Source organism: Coccinella septempunctata, chromosome 4 (genome assembly GCF_907165205.1).
Source record: "Coccinella septempunctata chromosome 4, icCocSept1.1, whole genome shotgun sequence".
Taxonomy (NCBI): domain Eukaryota; kingdom Metazoa; phylum Arthropoda; class Insecta; order Coleoptera; family Coccinellidae; genus Coccinella; species Coccinella septempunctata.
Window position 1 is genome coordinate 26399229 of NC_058192.1, and position 27516 is coordinate 26426744.

The 27516-nt window shown below is 33.4% G+C and overlaps 1 protein-coding gene across 2 annotated transcripts in view; it reads left to right on the forward strand.

The window, feature by feature from the left end:
- Positions 1-428: 428 nt before the first annotated feature.
- The window catches only part of LOC123312608 (afadin), a 186290-nt gene continuing 159202 nt past the window's right edge, over positions 429-27516 (forward strand). For both annotated transcript variants that reach the window (XM_044897128.1, XM_044897129.1), the window contains exon 1: positions 429-717. The gene's annotated coding sequence lies outside the window, so the exon portion shown is untranslated. The remainder of the gene's footprint in view (positions 718-27516) is intronic.

A 27516-nucleotide genomic window follows, 5' to 3' on the forward strand; every position in this document is an offset into this window, starting at 1 on the left:
TAAAAAATGAATTGTCTACTGGTACATGATTTTAGGGGACAAAAAATCTGTGGACTGCAAGCGGCGATCGTTCTCCCTCTCTCTACTCTTCATACACAGTGTATAAAGTTACATACAGTGACAGTATAGTGTATAAAAGTCACGTACAGTGACTTTATAATAGTTAAAACACTTATAAAGTCATACACATCTCTCGCAGTGACCTCTGTAATTGTTAACCTACAACAGTGTTGTAGATTTCTTCACTGCGAAATCTACTATTACAGTTTTCTATATACAGGAGAAGTTTAAAGTGCACATTCGATTGTTGCTTAACGATTCCACGACAGGATGGCACTGAGTTCGAGTCTTGACTCATTCATTGCCTATTCATTCTTTCACTTGGAGGTTGGTTTCAGTGCGCCAACTAATGCGCATTAACAAAAAAATTTGTATTCGAAACTTGAATGTTTTGATTGTTTGCGAGTTGCGACTGTTGCGAGTACCTACTACTATACGCGTTTGTGAGGAAGGTGGTTTGTGTGTCGTTTCGTTCATTAAAATTCGCATAGTTACATGACAACAAAGTTTCCGACAATCTTTAAATCCACGAATGATACATTACTTTGACTGAATTGTGGAGTGAAGTGATTAGAAACCTGTTTTGTACATCTGTGAAGTGTAATGTCTGTGAATTGTATTACTCCGACTGCTCTATCTTAGGTGTTCAATTATCAGGTGAGTTCAATTAAATATCATCAAACTTCCAACGAACTTGTATCATTACCAGCAACGGATGCTGAATCTTATGGAATGTTTGGAGATGACTAATGCCATTATGATTCTCAGAACTTTAAACGTTACGTAGTGGTTAACAGGTAGGAGATGAGGTAGACATCTAGGTACGCAATTCTGTTTCGAAGTCTTTAGGTGTACGTCGGTTCGTTCTAGCGGTTTTCGTTTGGTGGTTTGGTACGACATGATTGGGTTAAGAACAGCGGCAAATTATGCGATAATTTATGTCGCCTAGAAATATTGATACAGATAAATTTTTGCATCAAACAATATAGCAGGGTGCTGCTTATGGAACAATCTCGGGAACAATTCGACTCTCCTCATAATCTTTCATTTCACATAAGTTCTTAAAAAGAAATTCTCGGCTATTTATTGCTAGAATTACAATTTTCGTGAACGAATAACACTGGAAATACCTGGTCGACAAACTCTCAAAGTTGAATAATTATGGCATAGGTAAGACTTGTCTCCTAAATTTTGAATGATTCAGCTAACAATTATTCAAATAAGTATTGAAACATCAATACCGCACAATTTCATAGATTAAGTATGTACAGGGTGTATCTGAATGACACCGAAAAAATGAAAGTAGATTATGCTCCGAAAGGGTTGAGATAGTAAACGATATTCTCGCAACTTTTTTAAGGGGGAAATTTTCATTTTCAAAAAACGGCCGAGAAGCCCAATGCATCTACAACTTTTTCGTTTTTCATGAGTTTCACCAATTTTCTACATCACTATATAAACATTGATAACATATTTTTGAGTAATCGATTACTGAGCCCTAATTATTGTCATTCTTATTATTATTTTTTTCCAACGCATGATGATTAATCTAACACTGTAAGTATTCATTCACTCCAGTGTGACTATGTTTTTCACGAAACCTCAATATCTTGTTAGCTGGAGAAGTTTGGAAGAGACACGTGTTGGTACTGTATATCGATTTAATTCTCTAAAAATGTTTTCTAGCTCTATTCATATGGGACTCCTTTTCCATAATAATCAATAATCATCATGAGAACTTAGTAGGTTAAGAAAAAGGTACTTTGTATGAGTCTCGGTAGGAGTAGATATAATTTTAATGAGAAAGTAGATTTTGCAGGTAAAATTTCTCTCTTTCAACTCAAGTTTGCTCTGATTTTGATACAAATATCATTCGCAAAATTGCCAAGCTTTCACATTACAATCCAGAAACTTTGCCGGCAAAATTTCATCACTACACCATTTCCAATTGTAATCATTCAGAAACGAGTTCAGAAATAATCGATTGAAATTTACAAAACATCACTCATATTTCGGATTAGTCAAGTTTGTTTCGGAAAACATCAAATGTAATTCCGAGTGTAATTCAGATTCGAGATCAATTGTAATTCGGAAAGAAATCAATCGAATTAAGTATGCGTCTCGGTATGCTTTATAACAGATACTACTGAAGATAAAAAGATGCTGAGTAGGTACGGCCGAGCCTACGGCTTTAAATGCTTTCTAAAATTCATAAACAGTAAAACAGTATTCTCATTTATCCATTTTGTTCAGTTGATTATAAACCTGAGAAAAAGCAACACACAAAATTCATATCTTCCGTACCTACTTATTTACTTTTTCGTAGGAAAATTCTTCACTTGAAATTGCACAATTCTAGTGCATTGATTGAGTAGTTTGCGAGGGAGTTTTCATCCTCTATGAAGGAGGGAGGGTTGTTCAGTTTTTCAAAATAGCAACTCTAACCTTTTGTGCCAGAAATGGATTAAACCTTGCTGCTGAGGATAGGTCATTGAGGGGATTTTTTATCAACGCTTTATTAGGTTTTGAATTCGAGTTTTTGCTTTTTAAGGAATGTGAAATCATATCCTTTTCTAGAGTGATGAAAGAAGAAAATAGGTAGGTTTATCAATTATTATATTAATTAATATCAATTATTATATTAATATATAATATATCAATTATTATATTACTTATTATATCAATTATTATATTAATTATTATATTAATACATGTTCAATTATTTTCAATTCTGATTTTAATTTTGGATAATTCATCAATTACAACACTACGACAAGGGCATGTTTTCGACATATCAAAAACATCAATCACTCCTACAGTGAATGTCATTGAGGTCGAAATTAAAAGTTTGAATTTTATGATAGAATATTTTTGTATCATTCTTCGAGTAAATTTTTTTAATTGTTGAATTGAAAAATTAAACTGCATGTTCTGGCATACTCATTTCTTTTAATAATTTTTATTTAAATCCGAAAATAGTAGGTACTCGAGGTTTTGTTCATCTGAAAACCATACGTTGTGTGTGGCTCACCCTGTATATATATATATATTTTTATTGTCAGCAATACATTTTTGTTTTCAAAAAATATAGTATATATCTGAGTTTTAACAGAGGTAAATGTAACGGGGTACCATCTCGGGTACCATATCCTGACGTTAAAAAAATCCTGTCTCCGCGTGAGTGGTGTAGTGCTGACAAATTTGTTTACAGAATAAGCTCTTAATATTGAAGGACTTCTTTTCCATTGACATAAAGATTTCTTTCCTGTCTCCATTTCGAAATTATATCTGAAACATACGAGGAAACAGAAAACAAGAACAGAACCTCCAGCTAGCAGAACCTTCGGCAGAACCACTTTTGAATTTTGGATTTTTTTTGCGGCCATAATTTTAAGCTAATTTATTACCCAATTAAGAATTTTTCGCTCCCCAATTTTTGGAGATATTGGGGGTTCTGCTAGCTTAACGTTAAGCGAAAACGAGTAAGAAAAAGTAAATACAATACAGCCTTTATCAAATTGGAAGATGGATTCATCTTCCATAGATGTATCAGTGGTTATTCTTTTAATAATAGGAAAAAAAACGAGAAAGAAAAGATATTAAAAAAAATTCGGACACTTCATTGAATGTGCAACACGTCTGAATTTCAACTGTAATTTGAATTCGAATATGCGAATATGTATAAGTATTTGCTTTATAGTATTCCTGTAAATGCTCACTTTAAATGATTTAGGCGAGAAATACGTTTTGCACGCAAGCGTTCTAACGGTTTCTTATAAGAACCTTGACCTCAGTTGCCACTTTTTCAATCCACAATATAGCATATTTCAAGCATTGAAGGACGGAAGAAAAAATAAATAAGTAGCTATTATTGTGTGTCTTTTGTGAGCCGGTTTACATGCAGGAAGCTTTGAAGGAGAACCGGACACAAACATATGACACATATGAGTGTGTTCATAGGGTGTATTATGTTCATCCCCCAAAAAAATTGACACCGGATTTTTATCGCCCTGTAATATTCATTTTATCCTTTTTCAAGCTACACTTAAAATAATATCGATCTCTCGTTTCGGACTAGGTTTTCTGACAAAGAGAATGTAAGAATTTTGCCCAATAATTCTTGAACGTCAACGCAACATCCAACACCTACACTGATAAAAATTCAATTTCAAACAACTCGGTTGAAAAATTAGGGCGAAATCATTAATTCGTGTACAGGTTTGTGAGAGGGATTTTATCTTCTGCAAGTAGGTACTTTTTATAAGACGTCATACAATATAACTTAAAACAGATTACACGATTTTCACAAATACTAATACTACTAGTCAATCATTTGAAATTCGCATACAAACTATATTTTTCATAATATCTGAACGAATTTGAGGCTTGGAACCGAGTTGGAACATAGATACAAGGAATGGAAAATAAACATTTGTTGTTGTCCAAAGACTGGAGTGAGATAGTTGCTAAGTGTAGCCAATCACAATTGAGATAGTTGAATCTGACATCATTGTCACGTCAATTTTCCGTACAAAAAGGTAGGAGCTATATAAATTTTATTCATTTTACGCCACTGCCTTAGTGTCGTGCTAGACACTAGATGCTAAGATCTGAGGACGATGTATAATGTGTGATATATTTCTGAAACGAAAAAAAAATGGCGATTTTTTCTAGGTCACTTCAAACGACTGTTTCCATAAGAAAAAACACGACTTTATGTTATAGCTCAACAAATGTACCTGTTAAAATAAATCATAGTACGCCACTAGATGCTATCAAAAAGGTGTCTCTATAATGTTTTCATTTCAACATCCTAGCAGAAACAGAAACGGAGATAATGACCAAATTTGAAATTGCCAAAATTTAAACTTTGGCCTATAACTCGAAAACAAAAGAATATAGAGGAATGCAGTTGATGGCATTTTTAGTTTCTCGAAAAAAGACAACATGAATGGCACAGCCATTTTCCTCTATCTCGTTGGATTAAAAAGTTGTAGTTCATGTATCACCAATTTTGCTCACTTTGTGCATATGCTTTTCGACAGTTTTGTTGAATATGTAGAATGCGAGGTAAAATGTGTATGAAACGCACGAAATCAAATGAATACCGAGGTATCTTTCTATCATCAGAGAGCATTTCTTAACTGGAAAATTAGGACATTTTTGAATCTTTACAACGAGATGAGTGAAATTGTGAATTTTCTATGCACTGTCATTTGCAGATGATTTCAAACCTCGTTTCAAACTGTTCAGCAAAATTCCTGAACATACTAGATTGTATTTTTTTGCAGAAAGATTTAAGTCAGATTGTTCAATGCTTTAAAAACAATAAAATGTCATTGATTATAGGAAAATGTCATGTTGTCAGCTACATTAGAAAATCTAACCCTATACATTTTGATCATGAAATTAATTCAAATGTCATTGATCGTAAGATAAATGTTAGAGACTTGGGTGTTATCCGAGGTGTTATCTTTCAGCACATTTTAAAATTCAGCGATCATTATGATTTACTGACAAATAGAGCATATAAAGCTATGGGATTTGTTTTAAGAAATTCTGTAGATTTTAATATTTTAACTACCATCCTACTGTATAATGCCCTAGTAAGACCCCATCTTGAATATGCCTTGGTTGTATGGATGCCAACTCAGATGCCAATGACAGTCACTAATATTGACAGAATAGACAGAATACTATTCAAGACCAAAATTGTGCTTTTATTGAGTTTATCAATTTCAGAGTTCCAAAATTCGAATTTGAGGATCACAAACAATTATTCTCAATTAAACCGCGTGGGTCTTCACCTCTGAACAAAATGATGATGATTTATAATGAATTTCTCATGAATAATGATATGGATATATTTTTTCATGACTTAAAAGACCTGAGGGATTTATTTTTTTTTAGATTAAGACATGAATGGTTTCTTTTCTCACTTTTTGTTCTTTTTTTGGTTCTGCATGTTGTAATTAACATAATTAATGGTGTTGGTGTTGAAGTAAAATAATTGAAAAAATAAATAAAATAAATACTATTTGAAACCAAACTGTTTGATGAGAATGATTTTGAATATTCGGGATGAAATTAAAATGGAAATATTCGATTTAAAAAGAATTTATCGACATTCTGAGAGAGCACCAGCATTTACTGAACTAGTTCTAGTGGGTAGCAGCTCCAGCGAGGGTTCCAGTTTGTCGGTAAGGACTAAGAAAGGATCGTTCATTTAAATTGAAAATAGCCAATCTTGGTGTGAAAATTTGCAGTGCCCTATCCATGAATTTTATTCTGTTTTGAAGTCAAATCTTCTGTTATTATGTATATACTACTTGAGATTCTTGAACGTATTCTTCCTACGCGGAGGTCGAATACCTTAGAATATGAACCATTGTTTTCAGTCAGGTACATTTTATGAGTTATTCGAATATGTGATCATAAAGATGGAATTCTTTCGATTTTTATATAACTATATGAGTCTCTAACATTCTGTAAAAGTAGGCAAACTCGCAAACTAATGAATGACTAGATCATAATGATCGGGTAAAAATAATAATTTTCGGAATATTTTTTTATTTCAATCGAGATTTCAATGCTAGTTTCAATGAACAGATGGTGTTTTCCCCGGTGTGTCCGTATGAGTGAATATTTTTTTTTGTAAGCTTTTCACGAGGCTTTTCATAATAGAAATTATAAGCTACGACACTGTCGTAGCGGAGGGGGAATGAGTGAAATAGATTGACATCGATATCATCCTGATACAAACTATCGATTGATAAAACTTTACTGACTGTCGACTAGGACTACTTCAAAGATTTTTTGTGGGAGATTTTCAGGCATTACAGTTTTCAAACGAAACAAGCCAAAATGATCAATGATCTCGGTGGCCTTTACATCAGGATATCTATTCCAAATTGCTTGATTTTGGCTGTTTCTGGAACTTCTAGCTAGACTATATACAGGGTGATTCATAACTATTGGGACATAGGCTAAGGGCAGATTGTTTGGACCAAAATATGGCGATAGGACCAAATATACCCCAATAAAATAAAAAAGAGAGCGTTAGAATTTTTTCGAAAAGTTCGAAAGTCCTTTATTAAAAGAATTAGAGAAGGCATAGAAGTCGGAGGAGGCCTCGTAGAACATTTAATTTAAGTTTATTCTTTTTATGTTACATTGTTTTTAATTATGCTTTATCTACGAAATGAATAAATAAAATAAATAAATCGTTACTTCAAATCCCCTTCCGATCCTCTGAACTGTTCAATTGTGTTTTTCTTAAAAACGGATGAAAAAATATACAGTGAAATTATTAGCAAAAAACAAAAAAAAAACTTCAACTTTAATGCCCTCTATCTTTATCCACAGCAATATTTTATTGAGATATATTTGGTCCTATCGCCATATTTTGGTCCAAACAATCTGCCCTTAGCCTATGTCCCAATAGTTATGAATCACCCTGTATAGGTAAATACCTCGGTAAAAACGTTAAAAGGAGGCCTGAGTTCGATTTTTGTGAAAAGTCGATTAGTGGCAACCGTTTCACGATATCTTCATTTGTTTTAAACATACATATAACCAAATATTGATATTTTGTCGATTTCATAACTGTCATAACTTCTCTGGTTACTTCTTTATTTTCGAACGTATATGAAAACGATAAAAACTTTCTACACTGGGAATACAATACCTACTAATTTCAAAATTTTTATCTCCTGTACTAAGGGTGAAAAAAAACAACTTCGTTATTTTAATTATGAATGCATCCTTTTTTTGATCTCATGTTACAAAAAAAATATCAGATTTTCAAAAATATAATTTATGTAATATTATATTATATGTCGATATATTACTTACATCTTCAAGGCAAAATCAGCATAAAAGTGAAATGATCACCAACTGTTGAGTCTCACATGCTATTAATAAAGTAAACATCGAGGTGAACATAGAATACTTCAATACATCGTAATAGTGAAGTTCATACAATGACATGAATTTCAATAAATTTTTGCTAGATTCTTTCCAAAAAAAGCATTGCCATAGATATAGGCAATCAGTGGATGGGAACGCTTGGTCCTATTGCCTGGAGAGCAAGATCACCTGACATCAATCGTTTTGTTTTTTTTTGTATTATGCTGTTGAATACAGTGAAATCTTTCAGAAAAAAGAATTTGTTAACAGAATTTTAGACTTTAGAAATTCAGCTCCGAGTTCTGCTCGATATTTATCGAAATTGAGTGTAACATGAATTACATGATTTCGTTGAAGTTATAGATATTTTAGCTAACAAATGGAATTCTATGAACGGAAAGTTTTGATTCGTATCATAGAGAGTATTGAGATGGGGATTTATTGAGAGCGGATATTTTTGTGTTCGATTGTTTCATAGAAATCTGTCGAAAATGGGAATTTCACTAAAATGGCTATTTTGCCTTGAGTATAGGAGAAATATATCGACATAGGTTTATATATTTTTGAAGGGCTATTTTTTTGTAATACCTGGGATTCAAAAAAAATTAAATCCGTATATAAAATAAAAAAGTTTTTTGTTCTCACCCTTAGTACAGAAGATTTAAAAAAATTTAATATAGTACCGTATAGATGCCGTGAAACGGTTTCCACGGGTTTCCACTTATGGACTTTTCTCGAAAATCGAGCCTAGGATTCCTTTTAACGTTTTCACCCTCGTTTTCACCTGATAAGTTTTCACCGGTTTTCACCTTTCTAGTTCGGAAGTACCAGAAACAGCCTAAATAAAGCAATTTGGGATACAGTGTACCGAGCAGTGTACACAAAAGCACAGCAGAAAAATAAGTTTTTGAAAAAACAGCTAACCGTTATTTCGACAGTTTATTCCGTAATTCCAGGGCATAAACTGATGATGCCATCCAATCATGAATGCAATTGAGATATCTTGTTTGAAAACTGACGAGCATGTTTGTTGAAAACATTCGGATGCCGTACTGGCAGATTTTTATACAAGACACTCGGCTCAGCTAAGTTGTCTTTCCTTCAAACTTGATCCTATCCAACTATGAAACGAACTCTCATATAACCCGGATCATAAAATAAATTCTTCGAATTATTTTCAGTGTCGCTTTGTATAAAACTGCGTAGCCGATAGCCAACCTCCAATCTACCCCATTTCCAAACAACCGATTCAATTAATCACCCTGAGCTTGATATCAATAACTTCAATAGAAAACTTGAGTGTGGGAAGCTTCAAATACTACTAATAAGTGCATTTCGATATGATCAAACTTTAATCGTGTTGTTACAATTATTATTGGATAAGAATTTATAATCACACTCTCGAATTATTTATTGTTATTCACAAATTTATGTTGTTTACATTTCCATGTAAGTATGTTCATTACACAATTCCAGAGTGAAATAAATTCCTCAATAATTGATGTCATCTCTTATTATAACGCATTCTAATAATTGTTTTACATGATGGTTTTGTCCAATGAGACATGAACTAGACAAGTTGGCAGGAAGACCTAGGTCGTTAGCCCTTTGAAAGTACCTAGTAGTTTGTTACTACTAGGTACTACTATACAAGTTTGATAAAAAAATTTATATTGTGTTCAGTTTTGTCTCTGTATTTCTTCGTCACTATGCCTTCCCATCCTATTTATACAGATCACAAAAATTTAACGCCGAACATAGGGAATGACTTGAGAAAGAAGAGGACTGTAAAAATGCAACCGCTCAGTGCGAGAATAATTTGATAACAGGCGATGAATTGTTCAATATTCAAACGGACCACTCCATATTTGATTTGCCACACTTATTTTCAAGTGAGCTGCGCCTATCATGGCTACGAGCTACAAATTTTTATGTCGTGAACGCCACCGGCCACGAATTCGCAGTTCCCACTCTAATGACAAAGTCCATATAGTTGGGGAGCCGAAGATGCTAAATCGGGATTTACTCGAGCGTCGTAGAAACCTAGTGGATTCTGAAGATTAGATGGTAGAAAAAAAAAGTATGCACTTTCAACGGTGGGGAAAGCGTATGCAGGTTCTCAAAGATATAAAAAAATCGTCCGTTCCTCTGATAATGAATTCACGCTTATCTGACAGTTTGAGCGGTGGGGCTGGTCGTACGGAAGAGTTGAAAATGGTAAAAAAAAAGTTCTTGAACGTGTCATATTTTTGGAGGATATGTTAATTGGACCCAAAGAAAGCTACTTTTCAAGGGACTGACAATTTGGACGTGACGCAAGGTCAAAGCGGCTCTTTGAAAATGCAAAAAAATCGTTACTTACACATACTCGAGCGGGTCAGATTTTCATACAGATGGTTAATCTTGGTGTTGTAGACGTGTTGACCCATTAATCTGACACTAATCAGGGGGGTTTTTCTTAATCTGACACTTTGAAGATGATGAAAATGCATTTTTTGCAAATATCTCCTTGCCTGTACCTCTAATCGTTTTTGTTTTCATTATGAAAGTTGTAGATAATATAATTCTATGCAACTTCCGTCTGAAGCAATTTTGCCTACTCTTAACCGTTTTCGAGTTAGAGGGCGATAAAGGCGAGGAGCTTAGCCACACATACGAAAGGCCAAGGTCAATGAAAAAACCCAGTCTAAAGTACATTAATCGCCATATATCTCAAAAACGTTTGAACGTAGAAAAAATTGCGTGAGACAAAATTTGTAGGAAATGTTATGCTCTACAACTTTTATAATGTATGCGGAAAAGATTTGAAACCCAGGGAAGGAGAGAATTTAATAAAATGGTTTTTGGTGACCTTTATGTCCAATTTTTATTGTTTCGGATTAAACTGTCAGATTATATTTTTTCCGTTATTCTGGAATCATTAGCTTCAAAATGACAAAAACGCCAAGGCGCTCGAGAATGTACACGTGACTTTTTTTTGCAACTTTGTCAGATTAAGAGAATATATACTTTTCAACATGTAATTAACTTTATATATCTTATGGTGGTATTCTGCTTTCATCTGTAAGTCAATATGTAACTTTTCATAAGCTTACAGGAAAATTGCAATTCTGTGCGGTTTTTAGTGGTCTGTAGCTTACAGGAATCCGTAACTATTTACGATAAATAGTTCAAAAATGCGACACTTTCAATGAGATAGTGAAAGAAACATTTCCAGAATTGCATTATTTACGAATCTGTCAATCTGATATTAGTATTCTGTGATCTGAAACTTACAGATCGATCGTACTCTACAGATTCGTAACTTACGAATGAAAAGCAGAATACAATCATTAATCTGACATGCTCGAATATGTACAATAATCGTTTTTTTACTATTCTGACAGGCTGTCCTAGAATATTCCCCTCGCTATTCCCCCAATATACAGGTCTAATTTTTGGTAGAGGTACTCTACAGAGTCCAAGGTATCTCTCTTTGTATTAATCTGACACGCTCGAGTAAATCCCGAATTTCTCTCTTCGGCTCCATATTTAGATTCAGAACAGGAAAATGGTCGATGGAATATTGTTAAGGTTCTCCCAAGGGTTTCCCTTGCTATTTTTACTAGTATTTTTACAACTATTTTTGAGATTTTCCGAATGTTGAAAGCACTTGAGCACTCTTGGACATGTACCTGTTGAATTGCGAATGCCTCATTCGTCAAAGTGTGACTGTTTTATGGACTTCCTGTTTTCTAACAAAACATTTAAATTTCATGGTCACGTTGAAGTCAAGTTTAAAAACCCAATGGTGATAAACTAAGAACTTATCTTCTAAATCTAGATTGTCTAAAATTTCATTTCATTTGAGCTACAGATTATTTTCCTTGTTTAATGCCAAAATGGCATCGGCAGGGCAATCGGCTTGAAAGAATGTTTTATAAAATTACAGGAAATGCTCACACTAATGTATTTCAGGCAATCTAGAAGATTAGTTCTCAGGGTACCACCATTGCCATTCGAAATTTTGGATTTCACCTTGAAGTGACCTTGAAATTAAAATAAGTTATTTATCGTAGGTACCATGAAAAATGGGGAATTTGCAATTCAACAGGTATAATTCCAAATCGGAATGATTGCTCTACCGTAGCCTTCATTCCAGAAATCTCATTAAAGATGAGCTTTTGGTTTGGGATACTTTCAGTATACTCCAATTTTTTCTGTACTGAATCGCGGTATGTTGAACTGAAACACACGGTTGGCAATTCCAAAATCGATTTGTGGCCTTTTTCTCAACTGAAATTTTGACCGTTCTGTTTGAACGCCCTGTATATCAGGTCCCCATGCTAGCTACAAAAAATATGTGATAGTTTCTTGGTAACCGATTTCATTAAACAGATTTGAAATTGTACATCGCGCTCTCGAGAAATACGCTGTAATTCAGCAGCTATTTTTTTTTAAGAAATGACGAATTACCCAAAGATTACTAAGAAAACAATATAAGGCATACAAAAAATGAACAAATACATGTGAATATGCAATGAAATACAGGAAGTTCATTTAAAAAGCATAACTTGACCTTTCATTAACCTTGAAGGTAACCTTGACTTCGACATTTGACTAAATCAAGAAGAGATTTTCTATAGGCAAATTACACATGGGGGAGGGTCATATTATAGGTAATATACCTAAATAAAAAACATTATTCAAGATCTATGTTGTCTATAATATATAATCTTGTTATATTTTAGCACCTTACTCTTAATCTTCTTGACTTCTTGACCATCAGTGTTTGATGTGTGGAATGGTCTCTCGCACGATGTGGTCAATGCAGGATCGGTCAATGCGTTCAAGAACTCCTATGAGAAATGGAATCACGACTGTAGACTGCTGTAATGGCTGGTGTTTCATGGCTTTCCTTAATTTAGTTTTTTTCTGTTTACGAGTTTCCGCATAATTTTTTCATTGTTTCTTTTTGAGTTCATACGTTCAAACCTCTTCTCAATAAATAATAATAATATCGGGGGATTAATACGATATAAGTATTCATTCAATTTATTAGACAAGAAAAATTTCTCCAACAGAGCAGACTGGCTTCGAATATTTTTGTAATTTCATATTTGAAAATAAATATGAAACATGACCTAGTCTGCATAGAAGTTTCTTACAACAAATGTGCAATATACTGCATGAAATGTGACTTCCCAAGGGGAGTTCAGATGGCATCGTTTCTAGATACTTATCCGCAATTGCCTTCATCGACAAGTGTATCGTAGGGCAGGTGTACTGTTCATCGTCGGCGTCGTCCACTGATAGACTGGAAACCTCTCATGATATTCGATACTTTTTTCGAGTGTTAAGTGAAACATTTTACTTTCACAATATCGTTGTTTCGTTTGGGAAGAACACATTTTTTATCGATTAGATGAAAAGTGTTTTTAATCTTGTACCTATGCTTTTTTTATCATAGGAACTTGTCATTATGTTCTCGATTTTGTGTCTAAAATATTAAACTTTTGTTATTTGTTGCTTTAGTCATATCTTCAGATGTCCTCAAATCATATCTATATTAATAAAAGAGGATCTATGGTTTACTTCAAAATGCTTTATTGTTCAAACGATCGTACCAAATTAGACAATTCTTTTTTTGTTGTGTTTATTATTGTTAGGGCAAGGTTTATATAACAAAATATTCAGAACAGAAAAAAAGGCATTCCTTTTTCTTACGACCAATCGAGCAATCACGATGAGTTAGTTATTATTATCTACCCTAGAAATAATTTAAATGGCAAAACTAGGTTTGCCGAGTCAGCTAGTATCACATAAATCTCTATGTTTAAGTAATATGTGGAATGAAATCACTTTTCGATCGATTATTATCTATTAGTCGATGCCGACCAACTTTCTAAGCAACGTTTTAGCGGACATTTTTCGCATTCTTCAGGCCTTAGAAGTACATACTTATTTACATCATTTCGAATGATGACGTTAAAAAAGGTAATTGAATAATTATATCCAATAATCTTGAAAAGGATACAATGCGTCAGTTTTCTCTGCAGGTATTTTGAGGAGAAAGAAAATGAGGTACATACCTAATTTTTGAGAAATAGCCTTATTCGTATTTAACGTAGATGGTTTAGACGAGATCAGAGAAAAAAATTAATGCAGAAGAGAACCCCTTCAAAGAATATAAATATTAATTTTTTTTAAATAATAATTCATAAGCAATAACGAGTGTAGATGCGACCCAATCCCTTCAATAAAATCAATATTCAATTTTGTTATCTTCAGTCTTGTTCATAGCTATGTTAGACTCTTGTACCTTATACTTTAATGGTTAATTGCATGTTGAATGAATAATAATACAGTGAAATCATCATCAGCATAAAAATTACAAGGCTGAGTTAATCAGGTACGTTCATAGAAAACAATCAACATTGAACATTGCATTGTAACGAGATGAAACTTCCTGATGAGTTTTGCCTGTAGGTATTTAAAAAAAACATAACGCAATAGCGTGTCGGCATGGTGAATAGTAATGCTGGTATGTAAAGAATGAATTACTTATTTGAATACTCAGCCATAAGTGTAGCCGTTAGCCAAAAATATCGTAAAGTTTTCATAAGAAAAAATTAACAACAAGTGTTGAGAAAAGAATATTCATCTACATTAGTTTATATCTCGGTTTATATCGATTGTCTCACAATTTATCAGAAATGAGTGACTTGTATCTGGCGCACTTCAGTGTTAAGGTACACTTTTTGTGTATACTGGCAATACAGGGTAATTCTTTCAAAAGGACAATTAGCCTTTTATAGCTTATGGTTATAGCTAGCATTCAAATGGCAACTTAATGTTACTTAAGATTTGTTCAACATTTCGTGTTTGCGAACTTTTGCATGATACAGGACACAGGTTCTAATCCAGTAGACTGCATCTGTGTCCTTGCCAAACAATGCGATGGGATAAAAAGTTTCTATAAATTATATTCTCTACTTTATTTGCTCGTCAGAAAACTATGACATCTTTGCTCAATACAGTGAGAACGTATTGATAATGAAATCACGTTTCATTCATAGGACAGCTGCATAACTGCTTACCCTGCATTTTGAGAATTATCAAGGAATAGGATGTATATTATTCAGCTGTCCTTGTACTTGTGAGTTTATCATTCAAAAGGAAATATGAAGTAGGTGTAAGTAAGCTGATTTTCAAAACTATTTGTTGAAAACATTCTGTGTTTAATTTCATTTTGACGGATGAAGAAATTGAATTTAAATCTCAACAGACGAACAATCAGTTCGCCAAATGGCTGTTTATGTTCATGTTTAAATTGACTCTGAAATGTTTTTCGCAAACTCTGCAGTGAATGGTTGGAATGATTTTTTTTCAGGAAAAAGATTTACGCCATAAAAGCTTCCTTTCTTCGTTTTCGAAAAAAAAAACAAAAAAAGGCATACGATGATTAGAAATGGTTTCTTTATGAAACATTGCCTATGTGCAGGGTGGGCAAAATTCGTTTTCTATCTCGAGAACTATAGCAGCTAGAAGAAAACGAATGACACATTTCCCAGCTCTTTTTCAGGGAAACAAAGAATAGTTCAAACCGTAGCCTCCTACGATTCATCGTTTTTTTTGAGTTATTAGCAAAAAATGAGATTTTGACGATTTCGAAAAGTTCTTGTTGGAAATTAGGTTGGTTTAGGATAAATTCTTCTTCAATGAAACGCACTTTGTGAAACAATCTTTATATTGATTCAATCGATTTAACGGAGGTCGATCTATACTCTCAATGAATATCAAACCAGAACTAACTAAACGGAGAGAAATATCTCATTCCTAAAAGATGCTTATATACAGTATATAGGCTCCAATAGCAAAGTACATAATATGGTTATCACAGTCGAAAACTGCTGGGGTATGTTATTCAACACTTTTACCGCCAGCACTAATATTGTTAACTAATAAACCAATCGCATTTGACATATTTATATTTGTCGAGAATTCTGAATGAGTAAGGGATTTGGTTTTGCTTTACTCTGATGAATTTATCTCAACAGTTCTCATAACTTTTTTGTTACAGATCTGAAACTGAAACCTTCTACAGGCACTTTTTTACGTAGAATCCACTGACGAGCTCGAAATATTTTTTCATTTCGAATCATTAGGCGAACTTTCGTTTTCTTAAATGCAAACTTTCATTGAATTTGTTATTTTTGATTTGGGAAAAAATCTTTTGCCTGTAGATTCTAAGTATAAAAGTGCCGAAGAAGGTTCAAGTTTCAGATCTGTAACTTCAAAGACAAAAAAAATATGAGAACTTTTCGAAAACGTCAAAATCTCAATTTTTGTTTATAACCCAAAATCTAAAAATGATAGGCCGGTTCTGTTTTCAGATTTGGATTATTCAGGAAAAAAGAGATTCCCTCAGTAGGCCTGAAAAGGCAACGATAACGAAATACATACATCACTCATAATGAATCGCATCACAAAAAAGGCTCAAAGGTTCACAAGTTTTACACTTTTCTATTGAGGGCGAACATACAAGGCTTATTCATAGTCATTAACTGATACTAGACTGGTCTTCATTTGTTGAAATCCTTGTAAAATCCAAATTGTCTACCAGCTATTATATCGAATTCATTGAATTACTCTTTAAATCATCATCATCCGAACAATTTTGTCTATCGAACTCATGGAAATGGGCTTTAACTTCACGTTTATTCCTTTTTTTTTTTAAATCGGAATAATGACCCTCCTCAGTTCATTCACATATTCCCATTTATGGAATTGTGGAATTAATTGAATTTTCTACGGGTTCCGCTTTGCATCGGTCATTTCTTTCAGGGTTTCGCTCTGTATTCCTATTTAATCCTGACGTAGTACTTCCGTAAGCCTCGTATCGTTCCACAAACACCATTTTTCTAGCCGACCTCAATAATTAATAGTTAAATTCTCGGAAAATTCATTTCTGATGAACAATGTGTACTAGGCTACTGTGCAATTTTCAGAACCCCCTCTCTGTATACGCCGTGCGCCTGTGAAGTCTCCATTCCCCCGATTCAAAATTTTATTTCTTGGATTGTGGATGTCCAATTTCTACAATGCGATTTGTTTATTGCCTTATTTTTTTTAGTAGGTATGTAAAATTTTGGAGATTATTGCAAGCCAGACGAAGTTTCATCTGCCAGATTTTGAAATTTAGAATGTTTAATGCTCGCTTTAATGCGATGTGTGGTAGCACAAGTCAAGAGGGGAATAACTTAAGAACGTAGTCAAATTTCAGTGGATACTTTGAGAGAGCTGTTACAAAATAACAAACAAAGATTCTTGAAAATGTACCTGTTTAGTTTATCCTATAATGAGGTTTATTTCTGGTGCGTAAATAAAGTTAATTTTTTATTATTATTATTTTTAACAGTACCAATATTCTGAAACTCAAAATACTATTCATATTCTAACAGATAAGATTTCCCATGATCACCACTACCATTGGAATTTTTGTACTTCACTTTGTAGGTGCCTTTGGAATGAAGAAATCGTACTGTAAAAAATGATGTCCGCCCTACAACACATACAGTTTCACATAGGGCGGGTAGAGAGATTTCACGGACGCACAATGTGTTCCCTTCTTAGGAATATTTTGCGACAGCTTTAAACATAATTTTAACGTGAAGTTGAGGTATCCGTTTTACATTAAAGGTCACTCAACGCTACATTTCACAGAATGGTAAAAATACTGCACAACATTCATATCCGTAAATAATCCTCAATAATTATAATATGAATAAGATAACATACAGTGTGTCGATTTGAAAAAGTATCACCCTTAAAACCTCGGCAGAAAAAATGCACAAAAAGGTAAACTTTTTATACGGTTAGTTCCGATCAATTTATATCAACCCTGTGAGCGTGATGACTCCTAAAATCCTAAATGGAAAGGGGAATGAGTGAAGTAATTTGATTGCCCTTTCAAAAATGACGTACACTTAACTAGTTTTGTTAGTACCTCGGTTAGTACGAAAAAAAAAGAGTAGACTAGTAACGGTACCAAGAGTTGCAATGAAACATAAAAATAATGAAAAACTTCTACTATAAAAGATTCTCACAATGTTATCCATTATTTTGTACACAAAAATATAACCTATTTTCAAATTCGGCCCTAACGTTTTGGAAAACTTCAACTCGAATTTCTTGGCATACTCTTTTCATTCTAACATCAAACTAACAATTCTTCTACATCTTTGTGTTTTATAAATGCACAATCGACTTTAAATATTCCCAGAGGAAAAAGTCTAAAGGTGTCAAGTCTTGTGGGCGTGGTGGCCATTCAATCGGCCCTTCTCTACCAATCCATTTCTCTTGGAAATCATCCAGTGAACCATTGCCTTCAGATTTTCAATCAATTGTGAGAACGTAAAATAATGACTGAAATTTTCAGAAACGCAAATGACCAGAAATTTTTTAAAAATGAAAAATTTATCGAACGAGGAGCAAAAAAAACATTCGGATATAACAGAGTAAACATTTGATTTCTCATAAATGAACATTTGGTGGACAAGAATCAGCATCTTTTCTCAAAAATTCATAAAATTTCGGAACCTCCTTAACTTTTGTTATACAGGGTGTCCGCGCCATGGTGCAGCGGTCGATTCTCTAATTCTATTAACTTTACAAAAAAAAGTTTCAAATAAAACTTTCCTGTTTTTAAGTAGAGCATCTCCTGAAATTATTTAGAACTATACAAAGTGTTTCGCTCGGTGTTTAGTTTCTTCTGCACAGTTATCAACTTCGATATTTTAAATGGAACACCTTATATATTTTTACATTTTTGAATTCCTTGTTAAATTTGAATATAAGTTTGATAACACAACTATGTCTGAATTCTCAACGGAGAAATTTGACTTTCTATTAATATTTTGACAATTTAAGGTACTTACATAAAGGACTAAAGCTCCGTCCCTATTCTATGTGATTGATTCAAATTTGGACTGTGTTTAGTCAATAAATGAAACACTAAAAATTTTCTTTGTAAATTACCATATCATATACAGGGTCCACGAAAACGTAGATCCCTTATCAAAACAGAAATTTGTCGAAATCTTCATTTTTGAAATGGCAACCCATATTTTTTTATTCATTATTTAAAAATTTTTTGTTCGCTTTTAGTTTTTTCAAAAAATGAAGGGAAAAAAATGAGTTGCCATTTAAAAAAATTTAGATTTTGATGAATTTCTGTTTTGATAATGGATCTACGTTTTCGTGGACCTGTATATAATATGGTTATTAACAAAGGAAATTTTTTGTGTTTCATTTATTGACTAGACACAGTCCAAATTTGAATCAATCACATAGAATAGGGACGGAGCTATAGTCCTTTATGTAATTACCTCAAACTGTCAAAATATTGATAAAAAGTCAAATTTCTCGAAAACCGTTGTGAATTCAGACATAGTTGTGTTATGAAACTTATATTCGAATTTAACAAGGGATTCAAAAATGTAAAATATACAGGGTGTTCCATTCAAAATAACGAAGTTTGTAGCTGTGCAGAAGAAACAAAACCACTTTGTATAGTTCTTAATAGTTTTTGGAGATGCTCTATCCGAAAAGAGGAATGTTTTATTTGGAACTCTTTTTTGTAAAGTTAATAGAATTAGAGTAATCGACCGCTTCGCCGGACAAACTGTATAAAACATTTCAATAAAGAATAAACATGGAAATATTATTTAACACTTTAGTAGAAATTACGTAGCAGTTAAGTTTGCTCAGTGAACATCACCATAAAAATAGGCCAATACTCTTTACTTTAGAGTTACCGGTTACGTAAATTCTGAACGGGCTTTAATGAGGCACTTCTGCAGCCCAAGGCATTTCTCGTTTCCCTAACCGAGGTTCCCTTGACTTGTCTTTAATGCGGTGGCTAATTCTTTCTCCCGGATTTCATTTTTGCTGAACGATATCGAATTCTACCTGACCTATCTAGTTGGCCGTTGTGACTGTGCATTCCTGAATGCCTGACATACTTCCACACCTTTCCGGACTCCGACTTATTATTTGTGGTTCTCGGAATGAACAGGGCCATCGTATAGATAAGAAAGTTGGATTTAGTTAAAATTTCAGTCTCGGCACGTCCTGTGACTCGAATAATTTACAATGTCGAGTACATCGACTCTGTGCCAAGGCACTAAATGGTTATTTGTCGAGGTGTTTCCATCCAATTGAATTGTTTCCTTTGTTTACTCGAGAAACTGACATACTTAATCGTAAGATAGGCTTGGCAATAGGATCGTCATTGAACATTCTACCTTTGGTTCAAATGAATGCACTGCGTTTTTAGAAAAAATTATTTGTGCCACCTTTTTTTCACTTTCTTCTGGTTGCTTCCAAAATTGTATTATAATAATAATAATAATAAAAAGGTTCTTTATTTTCTACAGGTCAACACCCAGCTACAGAAAATCTTACAAATAATAATAATTTTATTTGAGTTAGGACGAATTCAAATTTTACTTTAATTATAAAACCTATTATACTTTTGAGTACCCAACGATTAACTCTATAACTGGTACAGCGAAAAAATGAACAAATCTATTTCGCTCAAATACCTTGATATATGTACTTTTTTAATAAACCTATAGGTATTTCAGTTTCATTCCCTATATTTGCCCCACAAAAAAGTTGATGACTTCCTTATAAATTAAGATAGGTACATAGATACATTTTCATCTCATTTTTCTGTTAAGAACAGAAATCTTCATACTATACAGGCTAAGTCTTTGAATCGTACAAATATTTTAACAGTAGATTCTTTAGGTCAAAAGAAACACTTCGAATCACTCGAAAACGGCACAGTTCCTTTTTACAAAACGTTCAAGTATTAATTAGCGTCCAACTTATTTTCAGGAGTTGAGTTCATTGAATTTTTCTTATTTTTATGGTACGTAATGGTCAAAATGGGAAAACTGGAAGACCAGGGTGATATCTTGTGCGAATAAAGATTACTCAAATAAATGAAAAATTATATTCCGAAATTCATTTCATTCGATAAAACCGTTTGTGAGATAGAACTAAAAATAACATTTATTTATGTTTTTTCAACAGCCTGTATCTTTTAAATCGAGCCGATACGGAAAAAATGGTAAAATAGTCTTTCTTTCGACCTCAATAAATCTACTGTTGAAATATTTGTGCGAGTCCAAGACTCACCCTGTATATTATTACACCGGCCTTAGACCCATACGCAAAGTGTATATGTATTTGTCGAGGCAAATGTGTAATGTGATCAATCAACCAGCATATTAAGAATATTTATGAAAAAACTGAAGCAGGTTAGGAAATAAATAAATGTTACATTGATTCAACAATGAAATAAGCTCCATTCAGAAAAAAAAATGTACCTATACTCCATTCATGTTTTTTAATTGATTGTACATATAGATTGTTCTGTGATAGGTATATATTGATTGCTTTATAAATATTTTTTTCAATATCTCTTTTTTCCACAAATTCTACAAATATAATAAAATATTAATAAGATGACAATAAATCATAGTTGGAGCTTTATTTTTGATATTCATCGATTCATTTTAATTGTCCATGCTCCATTCACATTTATTTTAGCACTCGGTTAGCCATGGAAATTTGACACATTTCACTCTGTATAGTACGAAAATGTGGGGTTATGACGCGTGTCAAAACAAACGTTTTAAATCAACGCTATGTTGCCCGTCCTATGTTAAAGTTTCTGTTATTATGTATTTTATTACAATGTCGAATCTCTTTGGAATATATGTGACGAACGTAATTGACGTTTACACAAACTGATTGAAGGCATACCAAATCTAGTTATTTGCATGGAAAATACAAGAGATCAGTATAATATCAAATATGCAGGAGAGGTAATGTTCGTTATCTTCTTTGGCTAAAGTTTGAATACGTTACATCAGTTGTAGATTTCAAAAATGTTAACCCGAAGATGAAATGCATATGATGCAGTAGTTGGGAATGGGTATCTCTCGAAGGAATTAACAGATAATTACAAAAATGTTAAATTCTTCAACAAAAATCATCTTGCATCAATGAAAGTAAAAAGAATTGAAGGAAAGTTTCAAGTCAAGATGAACTTCACCTTTGTACAAAAATTCCACATGAATAAACAATTAACAGGACAACTGGCTCGTATTTGTGGCTGTTCATCTTAAAACATTGATATAATATTAATAATTAGGTATTTATTGGTACCTTAAGTCATTTACAATGTGTGGAATAGGACAAGTCAAATAAAAAATTGAAAAATCAATTTTCGGAAATTTATTCTACGATGACATTCATCGAAAATCCTGTAGTAACGTTTCGCATCAATTCACCCAAACATAAAATTCTCAAATTCCTCCACTTTTTGGGTTCCGAAATAATGGCTTGTGGAAAATATGGACCAAATGAATAAAGAATCCTGTATCTAGTACAATAGGCATCGTAGACCGTTCAACTATAGGAATTACAATCGTCTGAGTGTCACACTTAACAATTAAACACCCTGTAGAGAGTGTAGAGATCGTCTATCCGAGAGTCCATCCCAATTTATTTCAAATTCGAAGACATTTCTTTACTAGAATGACATTTGCCATTTCATCTCGCATTTCATTCTTCAAATGAACCCTGTAGATTTGTTTATGAAAAAGTTTTTCTTACGGCACTTTCATATCTTGCTAGTTTAGTTAAATATATTGAATAATAATTTGCGTCAGTGAATTCATATTCTTAACGATTTGGAATTTATTGTTCCTTTTTATTTTTATTGAATTTTGTCACTTTTGTCGAAGATTTACTGAATATGTCTAATTAGAAAAGAAATTTCCTTTGAAATAATTAACTGGAGATTCTGTATGAGAGACTCCGTCTGCCGATAAAGTATGCGTCGCAAGGTTAATTATGATTGTTCGGTCTCAATTAAATAAGATATTCCTCTCCTTAATGGGGAACATTATTATTGTTATTGTTCGAGTTAACAATTTACCATGGGATACTTAATTTTTGCTCAGCATTCACCTCACATTTTCCCACGTCCGTCGAATGGATGCATCTCCACTTTCTCCATATCCTTACGATAAACTTCGCAACTGAAACCGGTTGCATCGGTTTCATTGCCAAGGCCTTTTTATTCATTCAAAATACGTTGGCTCCTTTAGGAGAATCATGATTGAAGTTTAGCGCGGGACTTGGTTTTTGCGGAGAACTTTCATTTCAAATAATTGGCGATCCAATTAGTCTTGCAATTTTTTAACGATCATTTGATGTGATAAATTAGTTAGAAGTAATGAAAGCCTTGCATACTAATGCTGTCATAGATATACATATAGGGATTCTGTTGGGCTGGTTCCATATCGAGCATTTGATAGAAGGCAAAAACAGCAAAGTTGCCTTAGTGATAAGGGAACTTTAACTTCTTACAGGTATCTGGGACTAGTTTCATACTCTGTGACCGAGTCTGTGACCGAGTCTGTGACAGGGTTTTCCAACCTTTAGTCCTGTCCACTACTCTTGTATACTCCATTCACTTTTGTTTTAGCACTCGGTTGGCCATGGAAATTTGACACATTTCACTCTGTATGGTACGAAAATGTGGGTTATGAAACTTGTCAAAACATTTGTGGGTTTTAAATCAACGCTATGGTGCCCGTTCTACGTGAAAGTTTCTGTTATTACGTATTTTATCACAATGTCGAATCTCTTCGGAAAATATGTGACGAACATAATTCAAGTTCATACAAACTGATTGAAGGCATACCAAATCCAGTTATTTGCATGGAAAATACAAGAGATCAGTATAATATCGTAATATCCTTTTTATTCACAATGTTTCAGATTGTGGAAATATTCAGCTAAAATATAAGTCGTTTAGATTCAGATGAAACATTATATAAATTATCTTACATTGAATATGTTCGCTACCGTCTGACGTATTGTGGATTTTCGAATATCAGGGTTACCTACTATTTGAATGAGCTGACCTGAATTCTAAATACACAGCTCTTCCTGAAACCCATTCTTCTCTATTTTTTAGTCACTTTCTGCATTTTCTGTAATATTAATTGATAATAGGTTATCTATGATTAGGTGGCAACGGCTTTATGACATTATCGATATTTCATGAGTGTCAACCTTATTCCGTTCTAGTAACAAAAATTTGAGAAAATTATTTCGCTAAAATAAATGTGAATTGAGGATAGTGGACAGTGTAGTGTAGTCTGTCCTACACTTGAGGGCTGGGAGTTCTTTCCTAAGGCCTCGTAAAGCCAAAAGCCGGGGATTCTTCTGTGCGTCTTCTTGGCTATTTCTCTGAATGACACAACAGCCTCGGATAAGCCTATTATTCGCCACCTGTCCAACTGTCCTTTGCTCATCCTGACCTAAACAAATATAATCCTATAAATTCCTTCTAATAAATTCATTGGATAAAATTTATAGGCCCTAAGAAACACAAAGAGCCCTTCCTCAGCTACCTGCCCTCACCATAGCCCTAGCAATGACCCTTCGAAATTCGTCAATAGGCTCTGCCGCACCCTGTATATTTGAAAAATCATCAGAAACAACAACTGTGATTGTTACATACAATGGGGGCATTTAATTTCAAATAAATTCTTCTGAGCGATAGCAGCGCCTCATACCCTGTTTTTGACTCTATTCTCTATTTATGGTTAGAATAATAGAAAAAATTTATGAAACGCAAATCACATAGAAAAACTTTGTCACAGGGACAGTTGTATCAAAAAAATTTTGAAAAGGAGAGATATTTAAAACTATAGCGGTCTTATATCTGAAACTGAGTAACATTTCATTTGTCCCTAATCTGTATGCTAGCTCACTTTATCTGTTTGGTTAGAAGGATGCAAATGATGAACACGTTTTCATCGATTGAAAATTAATTAAGTTTGGATGAACATTGTAATTTATCGATTATCGGTTACATTATGAGCCAGTAAGTATCCAGTTTTGTTAGATTTTTCTAAAATTATACTGATGACCTAGCTTATATGTTGCACTTTAATATTTGGTAAAGGAGACTACCTATTGACCTGCAATAGAACGTTTCCCTATCAAGTTTCTAGATTAGTTGAATTGAAACAAGTATTTGGCATAAATATTGATGATTTTTATTCGGTTTTGAACTTGGGATATATTTTCGAGCATTCATGAATACATATTTTATTATATCAAACTGCTCATCTTGATCAGATCTTCAATAATCTGTTACAAAATGATGGAAGAATAGCACCCACAATAAGACCAGTCATCTTTCTTATGAATAGACAAACCATGAACCAAATAAAGAATATGTTTTTCATAAGTACTATGTTGATTATTGCGAAAATCATCTCGATATGATAAACTTCGAATTTGGTGATACTGAAATAATTTCAAGTGACAGGTCGGGTAGAAATATTCTTACCAACCTGAATTCCGCAACACAAAATCTCAGTTTATGGGCCATTACCAACTTAAATTCTATTTTCAATAGCCACCCGAGATGTCAATCATTCTTGAATAAACTATAAGCTGGTCACAGTATTTTGTAACATTGTAACTTATTCATTGAACAGAATTGAAGAATATGATAATGTTACTCATCTATAATTAAATCCATCTAGCTATAAAGGAATGAGGTGGAAAAGGAATGATTGCAGAATTGCCGATATAGCCTAGGAAACCGAGATAAGCACGTGCACAGTATCTCAGGTGCAATTCCACAAGAGCATAATTTTAATACGATGCAGCCATCTATAAATAAAAATTAGGTTCGATTTTATCTTATGGTATGGAAACAACACGTTGACAGTTCTCACTTCTTTATCTTGCCATTCAAAAATAGGATATACTAGGGATATTTATCATTCTAATTTGAATAAATCTACTGAATCATGCTTCAACATAATCTATGTTAACTCCTCATTTAAATCTTAACGATTTCCGGTGCAAGTGAAAGGAGAGACAGGATGGTGAAATTATTGAACGAACACGTACAACAGAGGTGTAAACATCGCAATTGGAGACCTTGATAAGCACAAGGAAAACAAAATACCTCATTCTTCTTGAATAAATATTGAATTGATATTCTCTTAAGTAAATAAACACCTGATGTGAGGATTATTTGTTTACATAGACTACGTTGGGTGAGCATGTGAGTTTGAATTAAACAATTCTTATATCAAGGAATGTGTACCAAATAATAGGTGTACTCGTGCAGAATTTTGAGGAAGAATATGATAAATTCGAATTTCAAAACTATTGAATAAGGAGTGAACGAATATTAAGGTGGAATTTATTTGATTCGAAATATTTTTCAATGAAGGAAGCCAATGGGAAAATTCGGGATTTACTGGAGTGTGTCAGATTAATATAAGGGAAGCTATCTTCTGGAACCCTGTATATATAGGGGGAATTGTCTAGAACAGCCTGTCAGAATAGTAAGAAAAAATGATCTTTGTACATACTCGAGCGTGTCAGTTCAAGATATATATGTGGTTGATTACACGTTGAAAAGTATACATGTATTCTCCTAATCTGACAATTTAAGCGTGGCGAATATTTTTAGGAGGACGCGAGGGAGGACGTCAAACTTGTCAAAAGAAATCACGAGTACATTTAAGAGCGCGTCGGCCTCTTTTCTTATTTTGAAGCTAATGATTCAAGAAAAACGGAAAAAATATAATCTGACATTTTCAGCAAGCCGAAACAATAAATATTGATCAAAAAGGTCACAAAAATAAGTTTTTTTCAATTGTCTCCTCTCCTGTTTTCACATTCATAATGAAAGTTGTAGAGCATAATATTTTCCACAAATTTCGTTTCAAGCAAATTTTTTTACGTTCAAACGTTTTTGAGATATATGGCGATGAATGTATATATACACAGTGGGATTCTACATTGACCTTGCCCTCCCGCATGTATGGCTAACCTCCTCGCTCTCATCATACTCTAGCTCGAAAACGGTTAAAAGTATTTATGTTGAATTGCTACAGACAAAAGTTGTATCGAATTTTATTATCTACAACTTTCATAATGAAAACAAAAACGATTAGAGGTACAGGCAAGGAGATATTCGCAAAAAATGCATTTTCATCATCTTCAAAGTGTCAGATTAAGAAAACCCCCCCTGATTAGTGTCAGATTAATGGGTCAACACGTCTACAACACCAATATTAATTAATATTATCTACAACTTTCATAATGATTAAAACAATGATTAGAGGTATAGGAAGGGAAACATGTGAAGAAATGAATTGTTATCTTTTCCAAACTGTCAGATTAAGAAAATCCGCCCTGATTAGTGTCATATTAATGGGTCAACACGTCTGCAACACCGAGATTCGCCATCTGTATGAAAATCTGACACGCTCGAGTATGTAGATACAAGTAGGTAACGATTTTTTTTGCATTCTCAAAGAATCGCTGTGACTTTGCGTCACGTTCGAACAGTCATTCTCTTGAACAGTAGCTTCCTCCGTATCGGCAGCCCCACTACGGAAACTGTCAGATTAACATGAATTTATTATTATAGACACGTAG